General features: G+C 46.8%; 1 pseudogene; it reads right to left on the reverse strand.

Moving 5' to 3' along the window:
* Positions 1–364: 364 nt before the first annotated feature.
* On the reverse strand, positions 365–1,135 carry LOC109674962 (small ribosomal subunit protein uS5 pseudogene; annotated as a pseudogene).
* Positions 1,136–11,255: the final 10,120 nt, after the last annotated feature.

An 11,255-nucleotide genomic window follows, 5' to 3' on the forward strand; every position in this document is an offset into this window, starting at 1 on the left:
GAAAAAGGAGTCAAGAGCCAGAAATGGGTTAAAAGCTAGGGAGATAAAAGTGAAAAGCTAAAACTAGGAGCTTTCATCTTTACTCTTAAAAGAAGATATACCGAGCCCTTCTACGTCCAAGGTATAATTAACCAATGGCAAGATAGATACGGCTCGTGCTCTCACGGGGCTACAGACACAGAAGTGTTCTCTTTGATATTAGAGAACTGTATCATAGGAAATTATTATGCAATGCACCATGTCTGTTAAATATATTTCTTAGGGCTGGGGTGTAGCTCAGTGGTAGAACAATTTTTAATTGATGAATTATACATATAATTGATGTAATTACACATATGTGAAAAACTTTTTTTTTCACTTTATTATTTTTATATTTTTTAAAAAATCCTATGTTGTAGCCACAGCTGGAGCCTGGGTCCTCTGCACAGAGATTCTGGTATGGGTTTTCACAAGATGGTCAGTGAATTCCTGATAGGGAGACTTGGTGAACACGGTCTCTTTCCAGAGGTCGGGGGTCAAGTAGCTGTAGGTCTTGGAGATGGCATCAAAGGTGGCCTTAGCAAAGTTGCCCAGGGTGGCAGTGCAGCCCCTGGCTGAAGTGTAGCAGTCATCAATACCAGCCATCATCAGTAGCTTCTTGGGCACAGGAGCCGACACGATGCCAGTGCCCCTGGGGGCAGGGATGAGACGCACCAGCACAGAACCACAGCGGCCTGTCACCTTGCATGGGACAGTATGAGGCTTGCCAATCTTGTTCCCCCAGTAGCCTCTCCGCACAGGGACAATAGAGAGTTTGGCCAAGATGATGGCACCTCGGATGGCAGTGGCTACCTCCTTGGAACACTTAACACCTAGCCCGACATGACCATTGTAGTCCCCAATGGCTACAAATGCCTTAAAGCTGGTGCGCTGGTCAGCCCGAGTCTGCTTCTGCACAGGCATGATCTTCAAGACCTCATCCTTGAGGGACGCCCCCAGGAAAAAGTCAATAATCTCAGACTCCTTGATGGGCAGGGAGAAAAGATAGATCTCCTCCAAAGACTTGATCTTCATGTCCTTGACCAGGCGGCCCAGCTTGGTGACAGGGATCCACTCCTTATCTTCGGCCTTGCCTCCATGAGCTCCACGGCCCCGACCACGACCAATTACACATATGTGAAAAACATTTTGATTCAAGTTCATAGATGAGACCATGAGACTACAGAGGAGGACCACCCAACCCTAGCCTAGAAAGTCAGAGAAGTCTTCCCAGATCAAGGATCTTAATATCAGACCCCAAACTCTTAAGTTGATACAAGAAGGAGTAGGAAATACTCTGGAGTTAGTAGGTATAGGTAAGAACTTTCTCAATGAAACCCCAGCAGCACAGCAACTAAGAGATAGCATAGATAAATGGGACCTCATAAAACTAAAAAGCTTCTGTTCATCAAAAGAAATGGTCTCTAAACTGAAGAGAACACCCACAGAGTGGGAGAAAATATTTGCCAATTATACATCAGACAAAGGACTGATAACCAGAATATACAGGGAACTTAAAAAACTAAATTCTCCCAAAACTAATGAACCAATAAAGAAATGGACAAGTGAACTAAACAGAACTTTCTCAAAAGAAGAAATTCAAATGGTCAGAAAACACATGAAAAAATGCTCACCATCTCTAGCAATAAAGGAAATGCAAATTAAAACCACACTAAGATTCCACCTCACCCCTGTTAGAATAGCCATCATCAGCAACACCACCAACAACAGGTGTTGGCGAGGATGCGGGGAAAAAGGAACCCTCTAACACTGTTGGTGGGAATGTAGACTAGTACAACCACTCTGGAAAAAAATTTGGAGGCTACTTAAAAAGCTGGACATCGATCTACCATTTGATCCAGCAATACCACTCTTGGGGATTTACCCAAAAGACTGTTACTCCAGAGGCACCTGCACATCCATGTTTATTGCGGCACTATTCACAATAGCCAAGTTATGGAAACAGCCAAGATGCCCCACTACTGACGAATGGATTAAGAAAATGTGGTATCTATACACAATGGAATTTTATGCAGCCATGAAGAAGAACGAAATGTTATCATTCTCTGGTAAATGGATGGAATTGGAGAACATCATTCTGAGTGAGGTTAGCCTGGCCCAAAAGACCAAAAATCGTATGTTCTCCCTCATATGTGGACATTAGATCAAGGGCAAACACAACAAGGGGATTGGACTATGAGCACATGATAAAAGCGAGAGCACACAAGGGAGGGGTGAGGATAGGTAAGACACCTAAAAAACTAGCTAGCATTTGTTGCCCTTAACGCAGAGAAACTAAAGCAGATACCTTAAAGCAACTGAGGCCAATAGGAAAAGGGGACCAGGAACTAGAGAAAAGGTTAGATCAAAAAGAATTAACCTAGAAGGTAACACTCCCGCACAGGAAATTAATGTGAGTCAACTCCCTGTATAGCTATCCTTATCTCAACCAGCAAAACCCCTTGTTCCTTCCTATTATTGCTTATACTCTCTCTACAACAAAATTAGAGATAAGGGCAAAATACTTTCTGCTGGGTTATTGAGTGGGGGGAGCGGGAGGGAGTGGAGTGGGTGGTAAGGGAGGGGGTGGGGGCAGGGGGGAGAAATGAACCAAGCCTTGTATGCACATATGAATAATAAAAGAAAAATGAAAAAAAAAAAAAAGTCTTCCCAGAAGAAGCAATATGAATCTGAGTTTAAAGGATGAACAGGAGTTTGGTCAGGCAACGAGCCTGCAGGAGGAGTCAAAGAAGTGGACAGGTTGGCAGAGAGCAGTCTGATGTTCCCTATATCTGCGGAGTTCCATGAGGGAGGCACACAGTCTCAGATTTAGAATACTTGACTAATGAAGCAAAACCTATGTCCTGTAATTAAACAAATAAGAAGACTGGGAGTTCAAGGCCAGCCTGGGCTATATATGGATACCCCGTCTCAAAAAAAAAAGATTTATTAAATTGATACATCTCCGAATCTCTTAAGAGATTTCTCAAGAAAAACAGAAGAAAAAAATACATATATCTATACACTCAGAGACTTAATAGGTAATAAGAATATGCTTTAAATAACTAGGTTAAATATTGAAAAAACGGACACAAAAAGAAATAGAAACCCCAAGTAGTCCTATAACTATAAAAGAAGTTGAATCTGGAATTTAAACTACCAAAGGAAAATCCATGTCCAAGTGACTTTTTCTGTGAACTCTATCAATATGAAAGGATAAAATTAAGTCAATCACACACACTGTCCCAGAGAACTGAAAACAGAATGTATTCCCAACTCATTATATAAATAACTTTTTATCCAAACCTGTCAAGGATATTACATGGAAAAAAACCTGAAAATCACAAGCCAATATCAGCCATAAATGCCAAATAAAATACTGCCGAACTGATTCTAAAAATGTATTTAAAAGCTAGTGCAGGGCTGGGTATGTAGTTCTTACCTAGCATGTACAAGGCCCTGAATTTGATCCCCAGCACTGAAAATTAATTATTTAATTATTTTTTAAAGGCCAGATGTGGTGGTATATGTACAATCTTACCACTCAGGAGGCCTTGGGGCAGGAGGATCTCACGTTCAAGGCCGTCCAGAGCTAGCTATATAGTGAATTCAGGCCAGCCTGGGCTACAAAGCAAGATCCTGTCTCAAAAAAAGGAAAAAGGGAAGGGTCTGGGGGCATGGATCAAATGGTAGAGCCATGCACCAGGCCCTGAGTACAAATCCCAGTACCACAAAAAAAAAAAGGAAGGGAGGGAGGGAGAGAGGAAGGAAGGAAGGAAAGAAGGGAGGGAGGGAGAGAGGAAGCTTGGAAAGGAGTGAGGGAGGAAGAAAGGAAGGAAGGAAAGGAGGAGGGAGGGAGGAGGAAGGAGTCAGAATAAAAAAGCTAATGTATTTGCTTTTGCTTAGCCTAGGGTTCAGTTCCCAGCACTGGAAAAAGAAGAAGTAAAAGAAGAACTTTCTAAAATGCATATAACTCAGCACATTAAGAAAATAAAGGAGCAAAACTATATTGCCATTTCAATCGCTGCATTGATGTGTTCGATAAGATGAACCTATGCAGATGTACTTGAAAGGGAAGTGTTTCCCTTTGAAAGTAGAAGTGCAGAAAGGTGGCTTAAAGTCACCACCTGTTACCCTCTGTTGGGGAGGAGGTGGTGGTGGTGGTGGCCGAGGGAAGTGGGAAGGTAAGTGTTGGAGTTTGACGCTTCCGGATGGCTGGGTAGTTGCAGGAAGGCAAGGGTAAGGTGCCATTGGAACCCGTGGCTGAAAGGGACAGGAGGTAAAGAGAGGGTGGGTGAAGGAACCTGAGGTTAAAGGTTGGACATGAATTATTCAAATGAATTATCCTGAGTGACAGAAGTCACTTAGGATGACAGGAGACATGAGTTAGCACAGCAGATTAAACCCACAAAAAAACATGGAAGCCTGGCAGAGGAGAGAACAGAAGTGACGAAACTGAAAGGCAGACCCCCAAAGAGTGTGAGGCGCTTTGAACTAGGGTGATGGTGACTTGCGTGGGTGGGTGGTAGCTAAGAGCCACAGGAATCGTGACCTCAAGTCCTTGTTACCCTTGTTCCATGGGGTTTGTGTGCAGAGCACAGCTCTGCAGGGGCCTTCCTTTCAGAAAGGGTTTACAACAGGTCACTGGACAAAGCACCTGCCTTAGCCTGGCAAGCAGGAGCTGCTCAGGAAGGTCACCTGAAAGGCCCTGAGGAGAGGAAGAGGGTCAGTGTGAGAAGATGGTCAAGGATAGGAAGTCACCCTGTGTTGGGGGTGAGGACAGAGTCTTCGGGATGCTGGAGAGGAGAGGAGGACTGGGTGGGAAACAGAGTGGAATTTCCTGGCCAGATGCTAGTCTCCCAGCTTGGGGACAGGGCTCGCAAGAGTGACCTTCGGGTGGATCCTGTCCAGGGAGCTGGGGAGGTCTGAGTGGTCAGTCAATTGCCGGGTGCTTCATTCTCATCGCGGGCTCTCCTCTCCCTTTTCCCTTTATTTTCATTCCTGTCATCCGACTCAGGTCTCTGCAGTAGTTTTCCTGGGCCATGCAGTCCCCAACTGTTTTTCTCCCTCCGTGGCATTTCTGTGCTACTTCAAAGCCAGGCTTCCCCATCCTGTGCCCGCTCCAAGCCCTCAGTGACTCTCACCAACGAAAGCCAAATACTGTCACTTAGCACTGACAGCCTTCTGTAAGAGGAAAGTAACGGTACACGGATCCCCAAGTCAGCCTCCCTGATATTTTCTCTGCTGGGGTGGAAGTCGGGGCCTCCAGGCCAGCGTTCCCCCCCGAGCTCTGCCCCAAGCTCCTCAGGTGTCACTTTGTCTGCTCATGCTATTAGTCACTCTATTCCTCCTCTGTGGAATTCGCACTCTGACATCTACCCATCAAAATCCCATTTTCAAAAAAAGTTTTAGCAAGAATTTATTTTAGTACAACAGGATAAAGTATGGAGAAGGGCAGGTGGAGAAAGAGAGACACGTTGCCTGTTCCCCATGCAGGAAACGGAGCAAAGACTTCCCAAATCCCATTCTTGTTAGTCTCATGTCAAATCCCATCATCTTCTAAGGCCCTTATTCGTCAGCACCCTGGGGGTGACACTGAAATATGTCACTGCCACACCACAGGCACCATCTACTCAATAGTAAGGCCTGGAGGTCCCCACCATGGTTGCCGTAGAGCCTTTGTTGCTGCAATGGAGGAGACTTTGGATTCCAGGGAGCGGGGTGGGTGGGGGGGAAGCCAAAGCAGCTGGGGGGGCGGGTGTTGGGGCAGAAGGAGTTCCAGTACTTCAATAGTAGAAGTACTGCCTCTGCCCCCATCCACGCCCAAGCATCACCCTCTTTTGCCTTCTGGGGCACTTGGCCCCACGGTATTGAGTGTAGACGGTGCAGCTGGATGGCAGGGTCAAGGGCTGTCCTGCTCACTTTGCACTGCCCCCCAGGCACACCCATCTGCCCCACAGACTCAAGACCTGCCTGCTCCTCTGAGGTGAAGAAGGGAAAATTGTTCAGCTCTCACATGCCAACCCGGGCAGGCTCCTGAGGTGCCTCTCTGCAAATGTTATTTCCTTTCTTTGTATCAGACCTGCAAGGTTGGTTTGCTTATCCCCTCTACAAATGAGTAACTCAAAACTTAGACTGATGAGTCAGTCCAGGGACTCCTGCTGGAGCGGAGGCGAGGCTCCTGCAGCCTTTCAGAGCGTGTGGGTCTCTTCTACAGAGTGTCCTATTTGTTCTATGGTTTAAATCAGAGATCATATGCAATCTACTTGATTTGATCTAGTGACTCTTTTCAAACTACATTCACCTCAGGGATAGATGTATCCTATCCTCTACACCACCACCCACCCCACACACAGTACAGGGGCCTTGCTAAATTGCCCAGACTGGCAATCCTCTCAGCTTCCTAAGTAGTTGGGATTACAAGTGTGCACCACTACACCCGTCCAGACGTGTGCTCTTTATCTGAAGTGGGTGTGGGTAGGGCTGAGGTTTGAACTCAGAACTTTGTACTTGTAAAGTAGGTGCTTTCCTGCTTGAGCCACCTACCTCCAGTCCATTTTGCTCTGGAGATGGGGGGTCTCATGAACTATTTGCCTGGGCTGACCTCAAACCTCAATCCTTTTGATCTCAGCCTCTCAAAAAGCTAGGATTACAGGCGTGAGCCACTGGAGCCTGGCTAGATTATACTCTTTTTTTTGTGTGTGTGGTAATGGCATTTGAACTCAGGGCCTTCACCTTGAGCCACTCCACCAGCTCTATTTTTGTGATGGGCTTTTTTTGAGATAGGGTCACTCAAACTATTAGCCCAGGCTGGCACCTGGCTGGTTTGTGCTCTTAAAGACTAATGCATGAGAGCATTTCTCAGATTGGACTAGTCACCAGAGTGAGAATCGCAGAGGACTTGGGGATGATATCTTTGTTTAATACTTTCACTTCTTTTTTGAGCCATTTCTGTCTTTTCACTAGCTCACTTATATTTGATAGGCTTGTTATGAAAGAGAACTCCTTCTGAATTTTTGCAAAAAAAAAAAAAATTTCAGCACAACCCAAAAAGTATAAAGGGAAACTATTTTAATTTTTTAATCCATGTCATTATTAGCTCTCCTTGCTTCAGCTTCTTCTAATTATGCAGAAGTGCATACATGTGACAGAGTGCCTGGCCCTGACTCATGACTTACTAATGAGATCATATTTTTCATTACAATTCCAAAATCCCATCAATCTTTTCTTAATTATTTTTAAGTGAATTTGCTGCTTTCGAAAGGAAAGGGCGTATGTGGCACAAGCAGGAACTAGGAAAGTTTCATGCGATTCCAATTTCAGAAACTTTGTTGGCAGGATGGCCCGTAACTGTTGCCAACGTTAATAAATCAGATTTCCACGTCTAGGAACGGGTTTAATGCCACGGGCCCCCCCACGTACCAGAACTCACTCTCAGATTCAATGAGTCAGACCTCCACACACCACCGCAGTGTCGCTTCCAAGTACGTCTGCCAGCAAGTATTAAGTCGTCGCCATAATGGGGGAATGCTCAAAACGTGTGACAAGGGGCACAGCGCGCACCCTGAGACGGGTCCTGAACTACAGCTACTCCAGAGTTGGCTCTTCAGCAGCTGGATTGCAAGAAGCCCCCGAGGTCCCTAACAGAGGCCAGGGCAGACACATATGGGGGTGGGGAGGCAAAGCAGCATCTTTTTAATGACTGGTAGAGACATATTTAAATACTTTAATATGCAGCAGTGCGTGGGTGCTTACCAAAACACCCCACCCACAGCAGCCTAGGCACCCCAGCAGTGCCACCTCCCAAACCTGACCCCTTTCCACTCATAAGTGAGCACAGGTGGCGGGTGTTGGTTTTATGTCTACACAATGGGCGAGCTTTCGCCAACAGCATCACCTGTTCCCAACTGTCCTCCACCCCTTCACAGTCACCTGCACCAGGTCCTCACACCATAAAAGCTGCAAAGAGTCACTGGTCTGAGGTGTAGATGGGAGAGTCAAGGTGGAGCCTGTTCTGGCTGGCCTTGCTCTTTCTCTGTTTGTTAACTTTTGCCTTTTCCCCATGAAGTGTAGGACCTCAAAAATGAAACTCCAGTTGTCTGATTACAAATGTAAAGGGTTTAATTTACAAATTTTTTTAAATGTAAAGCAGATGTTTCATGTCGACACCGCGTCCTGTAGCTCTTGGAAGTTCTAGTAACCCCTTGTAAAGGAGAGAGAAGGAGGGAGTCACATTGATGCTTACAGGGGGCCTTCGGGCCAGGCTCCCACACTGGGGCTGGCTGGGGGGGAGAGTAAGCCTAGCTATGTGCTCATCTCCTCCACACTCGAAGAGCCCCCGGCCTCTGAGCTGGGCATCTCCGCTGTCACCTACACCAATACCAGCCTCTTGCCTTACTCAGCCATTTTCTTTCACAAGTATGTCACTCTCACTTATTACACTTCATGCCTAAGCTAGAGTTGAGGAAATTTTGGCCTCCCCAACCCTCCACTCAATACTTACCAGGTTTTTAGAAATGTCCTAGGCTGGTGGGGTCAGGATCCTGACAGGGACACCAGCTAATCATGGGACAGACCCTGTCTCTGTCCTCCACCAGGAAAGCAAAGCCAGTTCAAGAAGGGGTCCAGGTCCTGACAGTCAGCAGGTGACCCGTGATCTCTGGGTGATGTCATAGCAGGGCCTAGGGAGCCCCAGTCACTCTTGGAGTCCGTGCACCAGGCCCAGCCTCCAGGCCTTCCCCTTCCGTCAATGTACTGTAATAACTAAGTCAACTGGAAAAAAATACTGAAAAAAGACTCAGGAAAACCAGAGCACAGGGGCAGCTGGGGCCAGGACAGCACCCAGAGAGACATAAAGGACTGTTGTGCTGGGCGCCTGGGCCTTGTGGAGGTCTTGGCAGCCACACCAGAGGAGCCGGCAGTGATCTGCTCTCTCTGAGGGAGATCCTGGGATCCCAGCTGAATAACGAACAACTTGAAACCAGGCAGAGGAGAATGGGGGGCAAGGCTGGCCAAGGGGACAATGGATTAAAAGGGACAGGATTGGGGAGAAAGGTGAAAACAAAGCCCCCTTATCCTTTATCACCAAAATAACCATGGTTCGGTGGAAAGCTCTTTGTGACAGCTGTCAAACAGGAAGGCAAATTTTTTTTCAAATAACTAACCAATAAATATTAAAAGTATGTTCTTTCCAGAAGGGGAAGAATAGAAAAGAAACTTAGAATCTACTTTAGTAATGGTCCCAAATACGAGGTTTCAAGGCTTTGTCATTTGTTGTACAGGACTGTGTAACCAGTGGGGGAAGAGGACAGAGGACAGGGGAAATTCATCCTGTGCGAGGGATTTGGATGTAAGCAGGGGGTGTTTGCTTGTTGTTTGCTTGATCTTGAATGACAGCAATCTTCCTCACCTTCTTGGTTGGGTTGCCTGCCTGCCTGCTTCCTGGTCTTTCTGCGGAAGTAGAACAGAGGTAGGAAGCATCCCCTGGAAAAAGGGAGCATATTTTCCAGAATGAAATCTACTGAGGAAGACAAGACAGCACAGAGTCAAGGACCCAGGGAAGTTTTTGAACTTGAGCTGCTGTCTCTTATAATCCTGGTCCTTGTCACTCTTCCTCCCTGACATCAGGGGAGGGGGCAACCCAAGGGGATGCTGTTCAGCCTCCTCTGCCCCTCAGGGAAAACCCCAGTTCATCCTAGACCCACAGTTTGCCCCAAGAACAAGCTGTGGGGGGTTGGGGAGAAAGGGAATAGCCAAAAAAAAAAAAAAAAAAGTGCTAAGAGAAGGAAAGGCTGGCACCGCTAAATGAGAAAGGTTCCAGCAGCTTAATCCATCTTGAACAGAATCATTAATCAGGTGTAAAACTCCCAAAAGGAGCAAAACTAGGCCTGGCTCCTTCCAAGGCCGCCTGCCAACTTCCCCCTCTTGAATTTTCCTTTCCAAATCCTTAGTGCCTTTGTATCAGGGCTGGTCCAAGCCAGCCTAGTGAGGAGCCACCTGTTCATGTCTCCTCCCATCTCCACGACCTCGGAAGTGAGAGTAGAAATGATGGGAAACCCAGACAGCTGCTGCGACCCCTCCCCCTCCCCCACAAAACACAGGCCGTATTCTAGGAACTGGGCCAGACCCTGGCAGATGAGTTACTCTCTGTGAAAAACGCTTCTGGAAGCATGTTAACTCTTTCATTCATTGAGTTACTCCCTCCTGTAATAAAAGATAAAGTCTGGGCTAAGAGGGACCTCATAGATCAAGGCTGGCCCTACCCTTATTTTCCAACCCAGAGAGTTCAGCTGACCCACCCAAGGTCATGAGACAGATACTACAGGAGTCTTGGCATCCAGCCTCCAAGATGGCCCCCAATGGCACCCACTCTCCACTTCCCACACCATGGATCCCCTCCTACTACAAGTAAGGATAGCTTGTTTGTACCTATCCTTATTTGTAGTGGGAGGGGTGCTATAGAAGTGACAATGTGACAAACTTTCAGGGCCAGGTCATAAAAGATATGTGGCCCCTACCTTGCTCTCTCTTCACTCTGTGGGGAGACAGCTGCCATGTCTCAAGGATGCACAAGCAGTCCTGTGGCAAGGTCCATGGGGCAGAAATTCAGGCTTCCTGCCGACAGTGAGCACCAACTTATCAGCCAAGTGATTTGGCCACCTTGGAAGCAAAGCAGTCAAGCCTTCAGGGGACTGCAGCCCATCTCTGTTTTGAGAGACCTTGAGTCATAACTACCCAGCCAAGGCCTGAATCAGAAACTGAAGCAGAGTTAATAAGTGTGTGCTGTGCTGTCAAGAGAAGCAGACCTGGTCATATGCCAAGACAGATTTTATTCAAACTACTGCAGCAGGGGAGAGAGACTTCAGAAGGAACAGCACTCCACACCCAGCTGAGCAGAGGGTCCATGTTTTAAAGAGGAGAAAGGGGCTAGGCACTGATGGCTCATGCCTGTAAATCCTAGCTAATTGGGAGGCAGAGATCAGGAAGATCATGGTTCAAAGCCAGCCTGGGCAAATAGTTGGAGAGACCCTATCTCAAAAATACCCAACACAAAACCAGGGCTGGTGAAGTGGCTCAAGGGGTAGAGCGCCTGCCTAGCAAGTGTGAGGCCCTGAGTTCAAACCCCAGTACCTAAAAAAAAAAAAGTAGGAGAATGGAGGACAGGAGTGCAAATAGAGTCAGAGGAATGGAAAATAAAAAAAACAGGTACACTCACCACTGCCAATGCCAAGATCAAG

The sequence above is a fragment of the Castor canadensis genome, chromosome 2 (genome assembly GCF_047511655.1).
Source record: "Castor canadensis chromosome 2, mCasCan1.hap1v2, whole genome shotgun sequence".
In the NCBI taxonomy this organism is placed as follows: domain Eukaryota; kingdom Metazoa; phylum Chordata; class Mammalia; order Rodentia; family Castoridae; genus Castor; species Castor canadensis.